A 21436-nucleotide genomic window follows, 5' to 3' on the forward strand; every position below is an offset into this window, starting at 1 on the left:
TATCTGAAACTCTGCGTAAATAAGGACCCAATAATTTTCTCCTATATTTCCTCATACATGTTTTATGTTTTACATTCCTTTCAATGATCTATTTTGAGTTAATTTTTGTGTACATTTCAATGTAGGGATAAAGGTTTATATTTTTGCGTATGGATATCCAATTTTCCAGCACCATTTCTTGAAAAGTCTATCATTTCTCTACTGTATTGCCTTTGTAGTTCTGTCAAAAATCTATTTCTTGATTCTTTATTCTGTTTCATTGGTCTATTTGTCTATCTTTACACCAGTACCACACTGCTTTTATCACTATAGCTTTATAGTAAGACCCTAAAACAGGAAGTGTTTAACCCTTCAACTTTGTTCTTTTTAAAAGTTATTTTGACTATTCTAGGTCTTGTATATACATGTCATGTGAATTGTAAAGCAACTTGTCAAAATGTACAAAAAGCCTGGTGGGAGTTTGAGTGGGATTCCATTAAATCCACAGGTAAGTTTTGAGAAATTTCACATCTTTACAAAATTGAGTCTCCTAACTTATGAACACGACATAACTCTCCATGTATTTAGGTCTTCTTTAATTACTTTCAGCAATGTTCTGTAATTCCAGTGTCATATTTATCCCCAAGTATTTCATATATTTATGCTCTTACACAGACAATAGTGAAGGCCTGGGGAGGGGGTGGTGATTGAGACAAAATATGTGAGAGTTGGAAGAAATTAATGTAGACATGTGGTTAGGGCCAGATCATAGGGGGCTTAGAATTCCAGGTAAAATTATTGTTATTATAGACAATTAAAAGTTCTTTTAACAGAAAAGTGACAAAACCTACAGGTATTTAAATGGATGTTTCAAATATAGTTATCTTAGATCCAATCTTACCTGCCTTGTAGGAAATACAGCTCTGTTTTTCTTATCACAGTATCTCTTGCCATTTGATGAGAGACAGTAGAATGGACAGGGCCTCTAGAGTCAGACAGACTTCCTTTTAATCATATACTTCACAAAGTGTTCCCCCACTGATATTTCAAATACCCAACTGGCACCATACATAATTATTACAATGTTAGTGTCTATATTCCCTACACTGTACTTTACATTCCCATGCCTATTTTGTAACTACCAAACTGTACTTCTTAATCCCTTCACCTTTTTCATTCAGTCCCCCAGTCTCCCTCCCCTCTGGCAACCATCAGTCTGTTTCCTTTATAAGTCTTTTTCTGTTTTGTTTGTTCATTTATTTTGTTCTCTGGATTCCACATATAAGTGAATTCCTATGGCATTTGTCTTTCTCCAACTGACTTATTTCACTTAGCATAATAGCCTCTAGGTCCATCCATGCTGTCGCAAATGTTAAGATTTCATTCACTTTTATGGCTGAGTAATATTCCATTGTATACTTGTAAACTTCTTTATCCACTCATCTATTAATGGCACTTGGGTTGCTTTTATATCTTGGCTATCTATATATAAAAGCCAAGTGACCAGAATGCCAGAACGACCGGAACAACTGTGACTATGATGCACACTGCAGCCGGCCAATGGGCCTGATGGGGGGGCCACTCCCCTCAGCTGACCCAGGCCGGATTGGGGGTGGGACTGGCTGGCCAACCTCTCACGTCCCCTCCCCCCTGCCGGCCCTTCCTGATCGGCCCCCATTGAGGTGGGCCGGCTGGACCCCACCCATACACGAATTTGTGCACCGGGCCTCTAGTTATTAATAATGGTGCAATGAACATAGGGGTGCATATATTTTTTGAATTAGAGTTTAAAGTTTATTTGGCTGGTTCATAAGCCAAATCCACTTTTAAGACATACAGATGGCCAATAGACATACAAAAATATGTTCACCATCACTAATCATTGGAGAAATGCAAATTAAAACCACAATGAGCTATCACCTCACACCTGTCAGAATGGGTATCATCAATAAACCAACAAACAACAATTGTTGCTGAGGATGTGGAGTAAAGGGAACCCTCATGTACTGTTGAAGGGAATGCAGATTGCTGCAGACAGAATTCCTTTAAAATCTGCCTCTACCACTTACTCATGGTGTGTTTTGGCTTAGCCTTGATTTCCTCATCTGTAAAGTCATCTTGTGAAGATTCAGGAAGATAATCTATGCAATGTATTTGGCACGGGTTAAGCACAACATACATGTTGGACAATATTACTGTTATTAGGGCAAATTATGGGGACATCCTACTGCTATTCTCTTTCTCCAGGGAGTTGCCTGCTTCTCAGCCAGAAACAATGATTCTCTTTTCTCAGAAATTTTACATGCTTGGAGGCAGCAATAGTACAGATCCTTTTAACTGTTATATTAAATGCATCTTAAACATATCACATCATACCCCACATGTAGAATTGGGGTGAAGATAGAAAAATTATTGCTGAAAGCTCAACTACTACTGTGTTACCTCACAAAATGGAGTCATGATGCCACCATTCTAAGCTTTTTTCATGTGTCTATTTCCAGAAAGCTTGTAGGAGACTCACGCCATGCTGGCCAGCAATATTGCTCCTACCTCAGCATACACAGACATGCCCAAACTGAAAAAGTTAGATATTATACAATCTTGAGTAATTTTTGATAGTTGAATAAAAAAAGTACTCTCCTGTAGATGATCTGTGTACTCTGCAGTTGAGATTTCAAAGTAAGAATCACTAGTGTCTTGCTTCTATATTAGTGACAGAAAAGGAAGATGGTTTATCTTTGCATCTAGTAGGACATTAAAGACATTAAACAGTCTGCTAATTAACTTTTGCCCATCACCACATTTTATGTAATTTTGCCAAGGACTGAGCTATAAAATAATTATTGTGGGTACACACAGCACTTTAAGTGATCATCTTGTATAATGATTTACTTAGCAGATTGCCTTTAACTAAAATAAAATTACCCATCAGGCTTTGTTTCAAGACCTTGGACATCAAATAGGAATTTTTAAGCAATTAGAATGGTAGCACCTCTTACTTGTGAGATCCCCAAAACAATAAGTTGATATTTAAACTATATAATTCAGTAGTGGCTGAGGTAACAATTTGCTGTGTATTTCTTGTAACACAACATCAGATTTTCCATTTAGAAAATTTTTGTTGTGCTAGGATATCTTCACTATTTCTATTCCTGGTGTGGATTCTAAATCCTCAAATATTATTTACTGAAAGAATTAAGAGGTCTTTGGCTGTAAATCCATTTTCAGTACCAAAATTATTAGAAACTGGGTTTTGAGAAGTAAGTCATAAAAAAACCCAGACTCACCTTTTAGTTAAAAAAAGGACACCAAAAAACAAACAAACAAACAAACAAACAAAAAATGCCTCCTAATAGTAAGGGAATGGAGAAATCGCAGAATAAAGTCTTTAATCCTGGATGACATTTCTCATGCATGGACCAGTAGTTTCAAGAACTGTTACAGAAAATAGAACATAGAAATAATGGCAACTTTCTATTTTGTTTTTATGAGGCCATGTTGTTCTCATTTGTTCTTTTTTCCCATCCTCAAAAATTCCTTGGGTATGAGCTTCTTAGCCAGAACTGGCTACAAAATTTCTGGAGCCCAGTGCACATGAAAATGTGATAGCCCTTGTTCAAAAATTAAGAATTTCAAGATGGCAGCAGGAGAGTATTCAACCAATTACAGGGCCCCTCTAAGTGTGAAGCCCTAAATGACTATACACGTCACAGACCCATAAAGCTGGCCCTGTTCCTAGATTTTAAAATCCCAGAGTGGGAAACTTTGCATATAAAATGTCACCTTTATGTTGAGTCAATGGTCCAATGATCTTCAACATTTTGCAGTAACTAAGATTTCTGTTACCTTTTTCATCTCCTGTCCTCTTTTTTTTTTAAAAAAAATTATTTATTTTTTATTTCAAAGAGGAAGGGAGAGGGAGAGATAGAAACATCAATGATGAGAGAGGATCATTGATCAGCTGTCTCCTGCATGTCCACACTGGGGATCGATCTTGCCACCTGGGCATATGCCCTGACTGGGAAGCAAACTCTGACCTCCTGGTTCATAGGTTGACTCTCAATCACTGAACCACACTGGCTGGGATCGTGTCCTTTTCTTAATGACTCTTACACTATATCTTGAAAAGAACAATATGTTTATTTTGGTACTGTAAAAATCTCTATACTTTGCTTCCTTTCAGATTTTGTCTTTGATCCTCGTATTTAAGTATTTAAAAACCTTGCTGAAATATGCATTGAACTTTGATGATAAAACCCCCACTCCACAGGTGTTCACTCTCATTGGGACTTCTCTTTATCCTAGTTTTAAGGTTTGTGCTAAATAATTTGACATTAGAATGCATGTAGGTTTTCTCTGTCTTTCTAATCAAGAAATATATAAAATTCTTCTTTGTTTATGATTATAAGTTTTTTTAAAATTGAATCTTAGGGCTACTTTTCTCAATTTTAACCTAGGTACTTCCTTTTCATATTAATCCTATCTCCATACATAGCGTTATTTTCTTTAGTTGTTACAGCCCCAAGCTTTTTCATCAATTACTCAGTAATTGGATTGAGCATCTGCTACACTTTTGATCTAACAAATTGGCTTAGTTGAAAATCTTCAACTAAGATCGTGCGCTTGAAACAGGTTTTTCAGCATTGGTGTATTCACTTGCAGAAGATTCAGATTGCAGTGTTTATAGAAAAAAATAGGAGTGTTCCTGATTTCCCTACTGATGTGTTTCTTAATTGACCTTTTCTTTTATAGATTTGTTTATAACTTTATTTTATTTATTATTTTCTACCCTTTTGCTATTTCCATAAACACTGCCCCAACATGTATCGTAATATCCCTAAAACTTTTTTTAAAATATATTGTATTGACTTTTTACAGAGAGGAAGGGAGAGGGATAGAGATTTAGAAACATCAATGAGAGAGTAACATCGACCAGCTTTCCTCCTGCACACTCCCTACTGGGGATGTGCCCGCAACCAAGGTACATGCCCTTGACCAGAATCGAACCTGGGACCTTTCAGTCCGCAGGCCGACGCTCTATCCACTGAGCCAAACCGTTTAGGGCAAAACTTTTTTTTTATTAAGTCTTATTCATAGAAGTGTCTAGTACAAAGCTACACATGTAAAGATTTCTCTGGGGAGATATCTTTTAAGGTATACTTAAATTATGCAGTAATGTTCTCAAGAAAGGCCATTTATGGGAGCACTACTTATAAGAAAATCAGATTTTCTTGTCCTTCTTTGACTTCATAGCAAAGAACACAGATTCCACCTTTGCTCTAACTCAGGGGTCCTCAAACTATGGCCCGTGGGCCACATGCAAATACAAATATTGTATTTGTTCCCGTTTTGTTTTTTTACTTCAAAATAAGATATGTGCAGTGTGCATAGGAATTTGTTCATAGTTTTTTTTTTTAAACTATAGTCCGGCCCTCCAACTGTCGAGGGACAGTGAACTGGCCCCCTGTTTAAAAAGTTTGAGGACCCCTGCTCTAACTCTTAGACCACACTCTTTACTACTGAAGACTTAATCATTACTCTAAAGTAGAATGTTACTCATTGGTATTTCTGAGATGAACTCCATCACGTTCACTTCCCAACACCACTTTTCTCCTTACCAACAGAAGAAACTCTCACTTATGGTAGAACTCAGGCTGCAGGTCACAAATGTGGAAAACAAAGCACAGCAGAAATAGTGAGGTCTGTAAATAAATCACCCTAGGGTTAGGGCTCCCTGTCAATGCTATATAGCCATAATTCACTACTTACCAAACTCTATAAGACACTCAACCTCTTTTGCTTCTTTGCTGATTGTCAACTCAGCTCAGATTCTGTGAGGTTCACCATATTTTTGGAAAGCAAGTGGGTCACAACAATCATAAAGCAAGTCCAACACTCTTTTTTTAAATTTCTGTATTGATTAAGTTATTACATATATGTCTTTATCCTAACATTACCCCCCATCCCCCCTTATAAAGCTCAAAGCATATTTGGCAGAAGGCATACATATGTGTGATATGATATCAAAGAAGCAAGGATCCTAAGCTGTCTGGTGAAGGTAGTTCCTCCCCCCACCTTTTTGCATTACTCCACCTGCTAAGCTCAATGCTTGAGGTAAACTTATAGGTGAAGATTGATTACAGAGGAATTCTACCCATCTAATTGATAGCAGGGTAGTCATTGAAGATTAGGGAATTTCAAATAGGTATGGGAGATTATGGAAATTGTTGACTACTCTACTTTCAGGCAAAGCTATTGGAAGATAATTCTTACAACTCTGAGATGTGGCATTTATGGTTTTACCTAATGCAATTTGTGTGATAAGCAGTCTGAAAGGGCTCCCAAGCTTAGCCCAACACCTGTTGCTGACCATCCAGTAGAGCAGAGATGTATCCATGGTGATCTTCCTGTTTCAGCCAGAATAAAGATTCCTATGGGGCTTAATAGCTTAGCATATTTCTAGCATCCTTAATAAATTAATTACTGAATCACATAGGGGGGGAATCTGAAATCTCCTTTCAGAGATGGTGAAGGTAATAATATTTGCTATATTATGTCAGTAGGGGGTACATAGTAAGAAGAGATTCAAATTGGAGGTTATTAAAACACCTCTATTCTTTGACGTGTCTATTTTCTCCATTCTTTAATCATGTAAATGACCAATAAACAACCTTCCCAGGGGGGTGGGGTATGTGATTGATTGCACATTACAGATGATGAGAAGGATGCTATACTGAGTGAGACAAATAGTAAAATAAGCAAATTTTATGGAAAGGCATTTTTTCATTTAATGTCCTGTTAGTTTGGGAACATTTGAGGGAGAGGGGAGGAAGGACAAATGTGACAATTTAGAGAACATCTGTAGCTGAGTATGGGTGTGTGTAGGCCAGGGATTTGATTATTTAAAGCATAATAAGTAATACATTAAATCATTCTCTCCTTCCCTTTCTCATCTATTCTAAAATGTACCTAGATGAGGCAACAAAAATAGTACTGGTTTTGAGGTTGAGAGAGAGAGAGAGAGACTATAAGCAGTGGTTCTCAACCTTCTGGCCCTTTAAATACAGTTCCTCATGTTATGACCCAACCATAACATTATTTTCATTGCTACTTCATAACTGTAATGTTGCTACTGTTATGAATCGTAATGTAAATATCTGATATGCAGGATGTTCTTAGGCGACCCCTGTGAAAGGGTCGTTCGACCGCCAAAGGGGTCACGACCCACAGGTTGAGAACCGCTGCTCTAAAGGATGCCACTGCAAATCCTATATAATAAAACCCTAATATGCAAATCGACCAAATGGCAGAACGACTGGTTGCTATGATGTGCACTGACCACCAGGGGGCAGACGCTCAACGCAGGAGTTGCCCCCTGGTGGTCAGTGTGCTCCCACAGGGGGAGTGCTGCTCAGCCAGAAGCCAGACTCACGGCTGGCTAGCGCAGCGGCAGTGGCAGGAGCCTCTCCCACCTCAGCGGCACCGGGCCTCTAGTCTATATATAATTGCCATCTTGAAAATCAGAGAGGCTGTGACCCAGAGAAGGGAACAGAGGACTTTGTATTGGGGGTAGTCACATGATAAGTCAAGGATGGCTGTGGAGAGCAATGGGCAATGGTCATGGAAGGGAAGCCCAGAATGATGGAATGCTGACATGGTAGAAGTCCCAGAAATGTATTAGAGCCACAGTGAAATAAAATAGCTATCTATATCCATGGCTGATAAAGAAGAAGCCAGAGGCTTTTTGGAAGGGCTTTAGATTCCAAGATAACAAAATGATTTGATGATTTAACATGATCCATTCTAATCAGAGCCTATAGATCAAATGGAAGCTGTGGTTCCCAATCCCGGAGTTTTGTTTTTTATTATTTAATAGCTATAGATGGGAATCAGAAATACAGGTTTTAAGGTCTTTAGCAGATTCTGGTACTTGACCAGTCTTGGCAACCACCATTTTAGACAGAAGTAATGGCCAAAATGACCTGAATTTTACCTAAGCTACATTATCCCCATGTTTTGAAAAAAGTGATACTCCATAATCAATACAGATTTTCGAGGTAATTATTATTTTTTAATATGCTATCTTTTAGCAGACAGGCCCCTTTCATTTTTTTAAAGCATAACTTTAAGACCTATAGCCCTGGCTGGGTAGCTCAGTTGGTTAGAGTGTCGTCCTGATACACCAAGGTTGCAGGTTCGATTCCAGGTTAGGGCATATACAATAAGCAATCAATGAATGTATAAATAAGTAGAACAAGAAAATCTCTCTCTCTCTCTCTCTCTCTCTCTCTTCTCTAATTTAAAAAATTAAAAATACTTTAAAATAAAGACCCTATATCTTAACAAGTACCCAGTAGATCTACTTCTGTTTGGTGATAGAACACTCAAATATTCAGTATTATTTTTGCCTATGTGTTTGTTTTTTTGTTTTGTTTTGTTTTTTTGCTTGGCTGTTGGTGGTGGGAGGTTTTTTGCTTGTTTTGTTTTCCTTGTTTTTTTGGCTTGTTTGCTTAGCAGGGGAAAAGATCAGTTTTGAATAGTTAATCCCCCATCCCTTGAGTTCAGAAGGAATAGGAAACAGTGTATGTGTTCATATAAACAGATTAAAATTATGACAAATACAAGTAAATATACTGGCAGCTTCCATTTACAATAGCTAAAAGGTGGGAGCAACTAAAAGGTGGAAGCAACCCAAATGTCCATCAGTGGGAGAATGGATAGTCAAACTGTGGTAAATACACACAATGGATTTGTATGCAGCCTTAAATATGAAGAAAATCCTGTCACATGCTACAACGTGAATGAACCTTGAGGAGATTATGCTAAATAAAGTTAGTCATAAAAATACAAATACTGCCCTAACCAGTTTGGCTCAGTGGATAGAGCATCGGCCTGCGGACTCAAGGATCCCGGGTTCGATTCCAGTCAAGGGCATGTACCTTGGTTGCGGGCACATCCCCAGTGGGGAGTGTGCAGGAGGCAGCTGATCGATGTTTCTCTCTCATTGATATTTCTAGCTTTCTATCCCTCTCCCTTCCTCTCTGTAAAAAATCAATAAAATATAGAAGAAAAAATACAAATACTGTATGATTCCAGTTAGATGAAATACTTAGAGTAGTCAAATTCATAGAAACAGAGATTATAATGGTGGTTGCCATTATAATGGAGGGGAGAGGAAAAATGGAAGTTGTTTTTTAATGGGTATACAGTTTCAAAATGAGAAATATTCCGGAGATCTGTCTCACAATAATGAGAATATACTTAACACTATGAAACTTAAAAATTATTAAGTTGGTAGATTTTATTTCATGAAAGGTTTTTTTAAACCACAGTTTCAAAAAGAAAGCATTGGTCATCTCTCACCACCATCAAGCCATACAGAACTTTCTTTTCCAAGTATATAATAATTTTGAACTCCAGCATACATTTTTCTGAGCTTCCAATAAGTTGTTTGAAAATAGTCCAGAATTCTGTAAGTTATTAAACTTATAAACTCTTCTTTTCAGTTTTTTCTTGACATACACAGTTTTTCCATGGTCCCCCTTTCCAAATATTGAGTGCACAAAGAATTTATTTATTTTTTTGTTTGCCTTTTCTGAATTTCATTGGGTCATGATCACTGTGAAAAAGGAAGTACCTGTGGGAAATGCAAACTTCTTGCTCTTCCTTACTTTAATCCCACATAGCCTACTTCTAGCTTATATGCAGAAATAATACTTCTGTATTCCTGGCATGTACATCTCCCAGGTAATCATGATGCTATCACCCCCTCCTTGACTATCCCCTTGCTGATACTTATTCAAAGTCATGTCCAATTCAATTTTCTTTATAAGAAGTCTTTGTAATCCATTTCTTATTTAATCATGCCATTGCACTTTTCAGAAATCCCTTTAATTTGTTTTATCTTTTTGGATCTGAAGATCCCTAAACAATTTATTTGCTGTATTATAGGTGGAAGTGGATTCTGTAAAATTATCCAGAAATGAATTTGTGAGTGAAATAATATTCTTTTTCATAAGGAAATTTTGGTTATTGTAGAGTCCAGAGGACATTGGCCATTTACAGTATGCGCCTAATAAAAGTTGTGGACTCTTCTTAATAACATTTTGAACTGTTGCTATCTGTTGAATGAGAAAATACACAGTGACACAGTGAATGTAATAACAATTTTATCGATAACAACATCTAGATACATTTGAAGAATAAAACCATCCTATATAATAAAGAGTGAATATGCAAATTGACTGTCACTCTGCCACAAAGATGGTGGCGCCCATAGCGGAGGCGGGGGTTTCCGTAACACAAGATGGTTGTGCCCACAGTGGAGACTGAGTTCCCGGAACAAGCCTTAACAAGCAATCAGCAGGGACCTGAGGCTGCGCCCTCCCCCCGCCCCCATGGGGCTTGACAGGAGACCTCAGGCCATGCCCCCTGCCTGGCGGGGCTTGACTGGAGACCTCAAGGTGGGCCCCCCCCCCCCCCAGTGCTGGGCCAAGGGACCTCAGGCTGCTCCCCTTGCCCCAGGCTGGGGGACCTCAGGCCATGCCCCTCTCCCAGTGGGGTTTAATGGGGGACCTCAGGCCATGCTCCCCACCTGGCAGGGTTTGACGGGGGACCTCAAGGTGCATCCCCCACCCCGGCCCAGCCTGGGGGACCTCAGGCCACTCCCCCCCACCCCAGGGCCGGTCCAGGGGACTTGAGGCTGTGCCCCCCACCTGGCAGCAGGACAAGGGTGGGACCGGCCAGGTCTGGATCTAGCTCAAAGGGGGGTGGCGGCCGGGTCTGGGTGTCACGCAATTTTGAGGTACATGTGGGTGGGCGGGGACTTGACTCTGGGTCCCGTGGTGCACCCCAGACCCTGACAGGAGGAAGATTTTCATATACATTTTACTAATTTTCTTTCATCTCTGACACTTAGATGAAAGGGCAAATAGCTATATTAAAATATTTCCTCTAATTAATTCCCTTTTAATGTGCACAAATCTTGTGCACTGGGCCACTAGTATAAATATGATGTACTATTTATCCAGAAAACTTTTATTAGTCATGTAACTTTAGGCAACTTCTCCAACACCATCAAGAGATCTGTGGTCAGAAATTTAGCAAAACTGTTATTTAGACTAATCCCTGGTTACAAGTAAATTATACATAAGTAACTCCAGAGAGAGGGTGATGTAACCCATCCTAAACACCTCCAGCAAAGGAAAGTCCATAGGCTTACACTTCCCATTCCACAAGCTATTCTGGCAGCACTTAACAACTTCATTCTAAGCTCCCTGCCTGCCTCACACATCCAAAGGCAGTAACTCAAGGCAGTTTTTATTTTATTTTTCCAGCCCTGCTGTTCCCTGAGTCAATATATGCAATCATTTCCGGGGACGGCCTCTGTTCCCCACCCTAATGCTTCAGAGGTGAACAGCAGGGAGCCAGTTATAGGGATATGGATTAAGAGACACCAGGTCTCACATCAAATGTCATTTATTGTCATTTTGCCTGTTGATCTTGGACAAGTTGCTTAAGTTCTCTGAGTTTTATTTCCAATTAATTTCAGAGACAGAGGAAGAGAAAGAGAGAGAGAGACAGAAAGAGAGAGAGAGAGAGACAGAAAGAGAGAGAGAGAGAGAGAGAGAGAGAGAGAGAGAGAGAGAGAATGATATGAGAGAAACATCTATCGGTTGCCTCCTGTGCGTGCCTTGACTGAGGATCAAACCCTCAACCTGGCTATATGCCCTGACCAGGAAGGGAACCCTCAAACTTTTCATTGGTGCATGGATAATACTGCAACCAACTGAGCCACACTGGCCAAGGCTCTCTGAGTTTTTATAACCTTGTTCAGTAAATGGAGGTAGAAGTAGAAGTAGTTGACATTATGCTGTGGAGCTTAGGTAATTAAAATTCTGGCTCTGAACTTATGTTTTCTAAAGGCTGAAAACCTGATAAATAATTGTCCTCTTTAAAATTATTAATAAAGTTATTAAAGAAATTGTGCTTAATGCTGACCCTTTGATGGATAGCTATACCAAGACTAAAACTAATGTGTGTAGCTATTTAATTATGATTATAGTCTTTATGGAACGTTAGTATTCACAGGGATTTTCTGTATTAAAATATTTTATTTTTAAAATATTGTATTTTTTGTAAAGAAAAATATAGCTGGTAGTAGAGTATCATGAAAATAGCACTAAACATAAATGAGTGATATCAGCTATTGACTGATTTTATGATCTTAGATAACACTTAACTTGTCAGAGCCTGTTTCTTCATCTATAAAATGAGGTGATGGAGTAGCAGATTTAAAAAGCTCTAACAACTCTGCTTTCTCAGATTCTGTTTGCAGATCACATTGCAGTCAATTGAGACAAATTACATTATTTTAGAAAACATATGTTTAACATATAATTTGTGACAAAAATGATATAACCATAGTAGGCTAGTAAGTCTCCAAACAGCTATTTTAGACTTACCAACTATGAACTCATGATTTGCAAAATGATAAATGCTGGAAAATTTTAAAAATCTGAGCCAATACTTTGAAGGTCTCTAACATCATTCTCCACCTAAAGGAACTAAGGAAACAGAGAAATAGCTAATTCCAGGGATAGAACAAGGAAAGTACAAGATAAGCCTGGGACATCTTGTTATATCAGAAAGCAATGCAGTGCTAAAAAAAAATAATGGGGTATGTCACAGGACACAGGAACTAACTTGAAGGTATGTTCACTGGCCAAATCTAGGACAATTTGAGCATCATTATAATTAAGTAATAATTATAAACCCTTGTGGGAAAGTAGAAAATTATGAGGTCATATCAATAATAAATAACTAGGGAGAAACAAAAAATTCTTGCCTATCGTCCAATGATGAATGCTAACTAGTAAATGAAGAGGAATTGTTGTAGTTGAAAGGTCAGTATTTTGTAGGCAAAATAAAGGTTGGATAAAATAAAAATCATTGGATGTTAAATCTTGGTGGAATTCTAATGAGGAGCAGGATATTTACATGAAGTTACTGTCTTCCTATAGACTGCTTATTAGTTGCAAGGGGGGAGTAATTATATAGGAGAGAAATTGGACAACTATTTGTCCAGGTGACCAACATTAACATCATTAATCATGAACATATGAACATTGTGTACCTTCAGATGTACTACTCTGAGATCACAACACTTATGTAATATTCCAGCCTAGAATGTATAGCCTGAATATGATCATGAGATAGACTAACCCCCCAAAAAGGAACATTGGAAATGTCAATATCTTTTTGTTTAAAAAAATGAAGTAAGCCCTAGACAGTTTTGTTCAGTGGATAGAGCATCTGCCTGCAGACTGAAGGGTCTTGGATTTAATTCTGGTCAAGGGCACATGCCTGGGTTGCGGGCTTGATCCCAAGTAGGGGGTTTGCAGAAGGCAACTGATCAATGATTCTCTTTCATTATTGATGTTTCTATCTCTCTCTCCCTCTCCCTTCCTCTCTGAAATCAATAAAATATATTTTGGAGGGCTGGTAAATGATTTTTCTTTACCAAAAATACCAGGGCTGGTAAATGATTTTAACCATAATAAGATTCCACTGCACACCCAGTAAGTTAAAAAGTCTGACCATATGAAATGTTAGTGAGAATGTAGGAGAATTGGAACACTAACATGCTGCTGGTAGCAATTTAAAAAGGTGCAACCTTAGAAAATATTTTGACATTTAGTTAAAAAGTCAAATCTGAACTTATTATATTATCCATCCACTCAACTCGTAGGTATTTACCTGAGAAAAGTGAAAACATATTTCCACACAAAGACTTTATAAGAATGTTTATAGAAGCTCTGTTTGTATGGCCCACACCTGGAAACTACCCTAATATCCATCAGGAGGTAAATGGTTAAATAAATTGTGGCAAAACACTACAAAATAATTAAATACTGATACATGCAACAACTTAGATAATCTCAAAATAATTATGTTGAACAAAAGAACGCAGACAAATGAAAGCACACATTGCATGAATATCCTATATAATAAAGGGGTAATATGCAAATTGACCATCATGCCCTCACACAATATGGCCACCCCATGTGGGCACAACATGGCTGCCACAAGATGGCATAAGGGGAGGGCAGTTGTGGGCTATCAGGCCAGCAAGGGAGGTCAGTTGTGGGGACCAGGCCTGCAGGGAAGGGAGGGCAGTTGGGGGCGATCGGGCCAGCAGGGGAGTAGTTTGGCTTTGGTCAGGCTGACGGGGGAGTGGTTAGGGGGTGATCAGGCTGTCAGGCAGAAGCGGTTAGGGGCAATCAGGCATGCAGGCAGGCGAGTGGTTAGGAGTCAGTGGTCCCAGATTGTGAAAGAGATGTCTGACTGCCGGTTTAGGCCTGATCCCATCCTTTCCACGGGGATTGGGCCTAAACCGGCAGTTGGACATCCCCAAGGGGTCCCAGATTGTAGGAGGTGCAGGCTGGGCTGAGGGACAACATCTCCCAGTGCACAAATTTTGTGCACCGGGCCTCTAGTATTTATATAAAAGTAAAGGAAATACAAACTAACCGGTAGTGATAGAGGGCAGAAGAATGATTGCTTAGAGCAAAAGGAGATGGGAGGAGGGGCGGGAGGGAAGGATTTTAATGGTGCATGAAGAAACTTTTGGGCTGAACAATATTAAATATAATATCAATTGAGGTAGTAGTTTAATCATGGGTATATAAATATGCTAAAATTTATCAAAATGTACATTTTAATTATGAACAGTTTTTTGTGTGTCCATTATATCTAAATTAAATTGCTTTAAAAGTGGCTAACACAGTGGCTAACAAGTCTTTTATTCAACACAGTGGTACACACCAAGCATTCACTACCTACAGGTTTTCATCTCTTTCCTCTACTAACCCCCACTCCCTATTCTTTACTATCTAGTGACAAAGAACATCAGTTTTCATTATAGTGGGGATTTTTTTGGTCAGAAATTTAAACACCAAAATAAAAACCAAAACAAACAAACATACACAAAATCTGAGCATCAATTAATTCTGTTTACAAAAAAAGGAGTAGCAATCATTTTCCTATCCTTTTCATCCTGCTTCTCCTTTTTCTCCTCATTCTTCTTTTGACAACTAGGTTTTGCGAATTTAATGGAAACAACAGTCACCACCTTAGGATATGAGCTTCCAGGTCAATTAAAGAGCAAGAAAAAAATTCAGATTCCACCTCAGAACACCTGCAACTCAAAAATTCATGGAAATGTAAGCAGCTACATATCTATTAACAAGTTGAAAGGGGTTAATTGTTCTTTATTTCTTTTTCACAAAGATTGAGATTCAGGAAGGCAGAAAATTATTCTATCTTTCTAGGGTGATGTACTCTTAGTTGAAGAATGAGATGGGATGGGTAAGATGGGTTTGAGATAGATCAAAGAGTGTTTCCTTCTGAAATGGAAATAATGTCCTTGGAACTAAAGAAACTTTGAAATTCTCTTTAAAGCGCAGGCAGTTATGATGCTCACATTAAGGTTTAGGCTAATATATCTGTTCTCTGCAAATATTGACTCTCTCATGAGTAGAAACTGATACTACTGAGGAAGATTTCCTGTCTGCACAGGCTCATCAGATACCACCAAGATGATGCAAAGAGAGGTTTTTGTCAACCGTTATTCCAACTCCTTAGATGGGTCACCAAATTTGTCATATATATATATATATATCAGCAGAATAAAGGAAAAGGATTGAAAAACAAATATTAAATCCAAGTTTTAACTTAATTTTATCAACCAGTGGAGTAAGTACCAATAGGTACAATAGCGTATGCTCATTGTGAATATATTAACTAGAAAGTATGGTTTTTAATATTTTGGTGTGTTCAAATAATTTCAAAGTTCTGAAAAATAAAATTGAAAAGCTCTTTTATGACTTATATACTCTCTGGTAACAGATAAATTTTATATGTTTCAGCAGATCAGTAAACCAGGCCTTTCTCTAAAAATTTATATAACTCTTTGGATATTGAGTGGGGTTACGAGGGAATTTTATGACAGCATAAAACCTAAGGACTCTAAATGAGCACACAGTAGACCCACGGAGTAGACAGAGTGAGCTGGCAATTTAAGAAATGATGCCCTAAGTGAGTGAGATGAAGTATGCATTTATAAGGTTATAATGCTCTGCAGTTGGGCAAAGTTTTTTCTCTTTTTAAAAAGGAACACTAGCATTTGGATTAACAGTGACAGGACTGTGAGGATTAACTGAGTTTAAGACCAAGGTGAGATTAAGGGAGCTATTGCTTGGCCAAGGAAAGAAAACCAGGGTAGAATTAGTTCAATATTTGAGACTGAAAAAAATATAAATTGTTACCTATATATTTTGTATCTTCAAATTCATGTTACATTTTTATATGGATTCAACTTCTAAAGATAACTGCCATATTGTAATTTTATTGGTGGTTTAAAAAAACAAAGAAAAGAAAAGAAACACCATTTGATTGCTTTTTAATTTTTAATAAAATTAAAATTGTGTTTAATTTGCTTCTCAATTCTGTAAACCCTGGGAAGAGCTGAACTATGAGGACCTATGTTATACTGACAGGAGTCAGTAATAGGGCAGTGACCTAAATAGCAGATGTTGATCTAAATGACAGATATAGTAGTAAGGAGATGCTAACCTATCTCTAAACTGTTGCGTGTTCCATGAATGTCGACTGATCTAGTGAAGCTTTATCAGAATGAAGATTTTCAGTTCATGGAACCAGTCATGAAAAATGCCTACTTGGTCTTAAATGTAATTACATTGAGTTTTAGTTCATCTTTGTGTCACACTATTTCTCCATGAATGTCCAACTAGAAATGAAACAAAGCAAGCAAATAAAGAAATGAAAATAGAAAAAAAGGCTAATAAGATAACCGGGCAATTTATTTCCCCCAAAACAAGACTTTGGAGGCCTAGATAGTAAATTTAAAATACCTCCAAGATTCCAAAAGAAACAACCAACACATTATTTTTCATGCATACAAAGACTTTAAGATCCTGTAAAAAAATAAATAAAGGATTCTTTGGAAATTCAACTTTGAAATTTGAAAATAAAGGCAGTAATATGATCTTATAATGCAGAAGAGTTTAATTTTTTTAAATTGCTAAAACGCTCAACTTTTCAAAAGCCAATCTCTATCCCTATCTTTTTACTCTGCCTTTGTTACCCTGTGAATATCTATTTCTTTCTTACCCAATCCTTGTTCTAATATTATCTTTTTAGTTCCCTTCATCCTTCTTTGTCCACCCTCCATTAATTGGTTATAATATAGAACAATGTTTTTTAAAAAGATAATATGCAAATATAATATAACCTTTTAATTTAAAAACCAGATGAACAAGATTGCTTTTTACTTAAATGATATTGATTTTCCCCCCCTGTGGGTCAATGGTCAGAAGAAAAAGTTCCCCAGCCTTTATTTATGTAGCCAGTACTAGGCACTAACAAAGATAGTAGGATGAGGAACCAACAGGAGTCCAGGAAAACTTCTGTTCCATTTCATTTTTGTTTAAACTCTTACCTTAAATACATTTCCTGAGCAATGAAAGAAAGATGTCCTTCCAATTGCTCTGCTGGTCCTGTCCCTGTTCTACGAACTGCCACTACTTCTCTTTGTGGGAGGGATTTGGCTCCTCCTAATTGCATAATGCTTTGGACATATAGGAAGATTGGGCCTTTATTTGTAAAAAGAAATTAAAAAAAAGGAAAGCCTGATAGGACTGGCCATGGAATTTCCTATCCAGAAGAATCTGGGAGAGTTTCTAACCCTCCTGTTGTTTTCCTGGTCTCCTCTCCACCTAATCCTCTGGCTCCCCCACATCCTGTAGTTGTGTTGCCAACAATTCCACAGGCTCTGGGACACTTACATTGATTGAAATACTGTCCTCTGTGTGCTTGTTTAAGCTTAAAGGAAATGTCACATGCAGCTTTGTAATCAGGAGATGCCAATTTGAAACTGAACATGTTCACAAACAATATTCTATATTTAATGTATTTCCTCCTACAGGTGCCTGCCCTTACACACCCCTTGCTATCCAGCATCCTTTCAACTCATAAGATTTTATTCTAGAGGCTGACTCACTACTTTAAGTATGTGTTCTTATATTAATCTTATACTTTCTAAACTTAGAATTATAACCAATGCCACATGGAGCTCCTTTAACACTTTAAATGCTTATCATAAGCTTGGAACAAAATATAAAGCATTATTATCCATAGACATCTAAGGGTTCAATCATCAGAGAATCTTGAGGTTATATGAGACCTTATTTTAGTTGCTAGGCAATGTTTTTCAGAGGCATCAGAGCAATAACCATAGGGAAGTTAATGGCCTGTTCAAAATGGCCATGGGATGAAAAATGACTTGGCTGTTTCTCCTAGTTTCTGATCCTCAACTCTGACTTTTTGTAGGTATCTTCTCAGTTTGTAACTTGGCCTCGCCTAGTGACCTCTGCATATGGACTGTGGTTCTCTTTACAACCTATCATCTTAGACCATGGACTGCACCTATAACCTTCTCACTCTTTTCCATTACAGACCCCACTGCTCCTGATTTTGAAGCTGCCTGGGGTGCCAAGGCCAGTGGCTCTGAAACCGAAATCACTATTAAAAATGTATGTACTATTCTGCTGAAAAAAAAAAAAAAAAAAAGGAAATCTTACCTTTGTGACAGCATGGATGTATCTGGAAAGCATTATGCTATGTGAAATAAGCTACCTTCATGCTTTTAAATTATTCTTTCATTTGCTGTTCTGATTAAGTAATTTTTTCCTACCTTGTCATCTAACCCTCTGCTTCCTCTAACCTATTGTTTTTTTCCCTCCAGTGTATTCTTTATTTCAGATATGTCATTCTTCATTTCTGACGGCAGTTTTTCATGGTTTCTATGTCCTTTTTCATGCTGTTGAGCATTTTAAAACCCATTCCTTTATACTTTTTTTCTGATAAATTGCTTGGCTCTATTTCATTTAGCTTTTTTTCCTGGATATTCCTCCTGTTTTCTTATTTGAGGCCTGTATCTTTGTTTCCCCACTTTTGCTGTTTCTTGTGTTTGTTTCTATGTGTTGGATCAGACTGCTAAGACTCCCAGTCTTGGTGGAGTGGCCTTCTGTAGTGAGACCCAGTGGTGTAGTCTCCTTTACCTTATGAGCTGGGTGCTCTAGGAATGTCCCTTGTGTGGGTTATGTGGCCCTCATGTTTTAATTGGGTCTGAATTGCTGTTGTCCTGTTTGTGTGTGGGCTCAGCCCTTGGGCTGACTAACTCTGAGGCTCAGCCTCAACTACATCATGCCAACTTTTGTACAGATGCTGACAGAACAGCACCTTCCACCTCTCTTCCTATCCTTCCTCCATGTTCCCTGCTCTCTATATTTCAGACAGACCAGCTACACTTCAACTGCTTTTTCAACCCAATTGCTCTGAAGTTTAGCTACAAGTTCAGTCCAGTATTGGAAGCAAACAGACAGGGCTTCTGGCTACTTTGCAGCGATCTTGGAATTCTCTGAGGATGGTCATGTCTCCCACTTCACAGTCATGTTGTTGAGTCCTTAATTAAAATCCACGTTGTGAATAGGCAGTCACAGCAGCAGCAGCAGTGGCATCCCCTAAATAGATTATATGTTGATGAATATTTGAATCTACGAAAGCATCCCTCAAATAGAGGGTTTGGTATTACAGATAGAGTCTGTTAAGAGTAAAGATGTAGAGCAAAGTGAGAAAGTGGGAACCATTATTACTTTCATTCTCCTTTTTCTTAAAGTGATGGGACAAAAATCATTATGTGGGGAATACATCCTTTCTCACCTAGCTTGAGGAGCATGCCAATTTTTCTCATACCTGTATGTGGAATAACTGAGATTTTCTTTGCTCATTTATCTATTTGATTTCTTTCTTATCTCCCCCTGATAGAGGCAAGCTCTGGAAGAATTGGAATATTTATCACTTTTGTTCAATGCTGTATCCCCATCATCAAGGACAGTGTGTGGCATGGTAAGCACTCAATAATGGTTTATGTAATGAGGGAATAAATGAATATTGTGTACTCTTTGAAACTTTTAGCAAATTCAACAAAAGTAACAAATATTTGATGAGTGGCCAAAGTATGTCTTTCAAAATGATGGGTTTTGGGGAGGCAGAAATATAGTGAATTCCACAGTATCCTTTGTGTAGGGTTTTCTTTTTGTTTTATTTTGTTGTTTTGTATCTCAGCAACTAATGTTTCACAAGAGTATCATATAATCTGGACTTCAGAGGACTAGGTCCTCTGAAGCATGAATCACCCTAAGCCTGACAAACTTTAATTAAATTTGTGTGTCTCTTAGTTCCACAAAGGCATGTAATGTTTTTTTAGAATATTAACAGAAATTAGTCTTGCATTACATTTCCTTGTATGCTTCATAGCATCTTCCTTCCTTTTTTCTTTCTTCCCTTCCTTCCTTCCTTTCTTCCTCCCTCTCTCCCTCCACTCTCCTCCTTCTTTCTATTTTTTTTCAATCTTTCTTTATTTCATTTTTTCTTTTAACTCAACAGATCTTTTAGGATTATGTGAAGGCTGTTCTGGTTTCCAGGGTATTATATAGGGCAGGGGTAGGGAACATCCAGTCGGCAGGCCATATATGGCCTATGAAATAATTTAGTCTGGCCCTGCCAAGGCATTAAGGGTGAGTTAATTAAATGTTTGACAAAATATATCAGGCTAATTTTTAAGTTGATAATTTTGTATAGCCTGCGGATTTGGATAAATATCCAAATGACCCTTAGCAGAAAATAGGTTCCCAGACCCTGACATAAGGGGAAATAATTTGTAAACATTATTGAATGTTATTTGTTTTATAATAAAAAATCACAGCAATTATCTCGGAACACTTAATTATTCCATTAAAGCATTGGAGCAGGACCTTAAGGATAAAAAAGGCAAGACTATACCTGTAAATTATAACATCAGAATTCTTTACATCAAGAAGAGTATCTGGTGCAGATAAAGAGAAGGTTGAGTCCAATAGGAAGATATTTGAAATATACACTGGCATTCTTAGTTTTGGAAAGAAAAAATAAGAAATAATTGAATCGGAACGGAAAAATCAAGCATCTGTTATCTTAATGCTTTTATGACTAAAAAAGAGAGATAGAGAACAAGAGCAAAAGTTGGTAAAACATATCATATGAACGTGATAAAATAATAGTTTTCAAGATTAGTCTTGATCAAAATGGTCTTAAAATGGGTTTTGGTATTGTAAGTGTTTATAGAGGAACAGAATATTAAGTAGGAGTTTTCTGAATTGACTCTGAGGTTTCTGGAATTGATTCTCTAACCTGGTTCGATTTCAATACACTAATGACTGTATTTCCAGTAGTAGAAAGAACATTGATTGCCCATGGCATGACCTGGCCATAGAGATATGCAAAATATCACCATTGTATACTCCTGATCAACCACTTAGAAGGAAGAAGCAAATTG

This window comes from Myotis brandtii, unplaced genomic scaffold, assembly GCF_000412655.1.
Source record: "Myotis brandtii unplaced genomic scaffold, ASM41265v1 scaffold393, whole genome shotgun sequence".
Taxonomy (NCBI): Eukaryota; Metazoa; Chordata; class Mammalia; order Chiroptera; family Vespertilionidae; genus Myotis; species Myotis brandtii.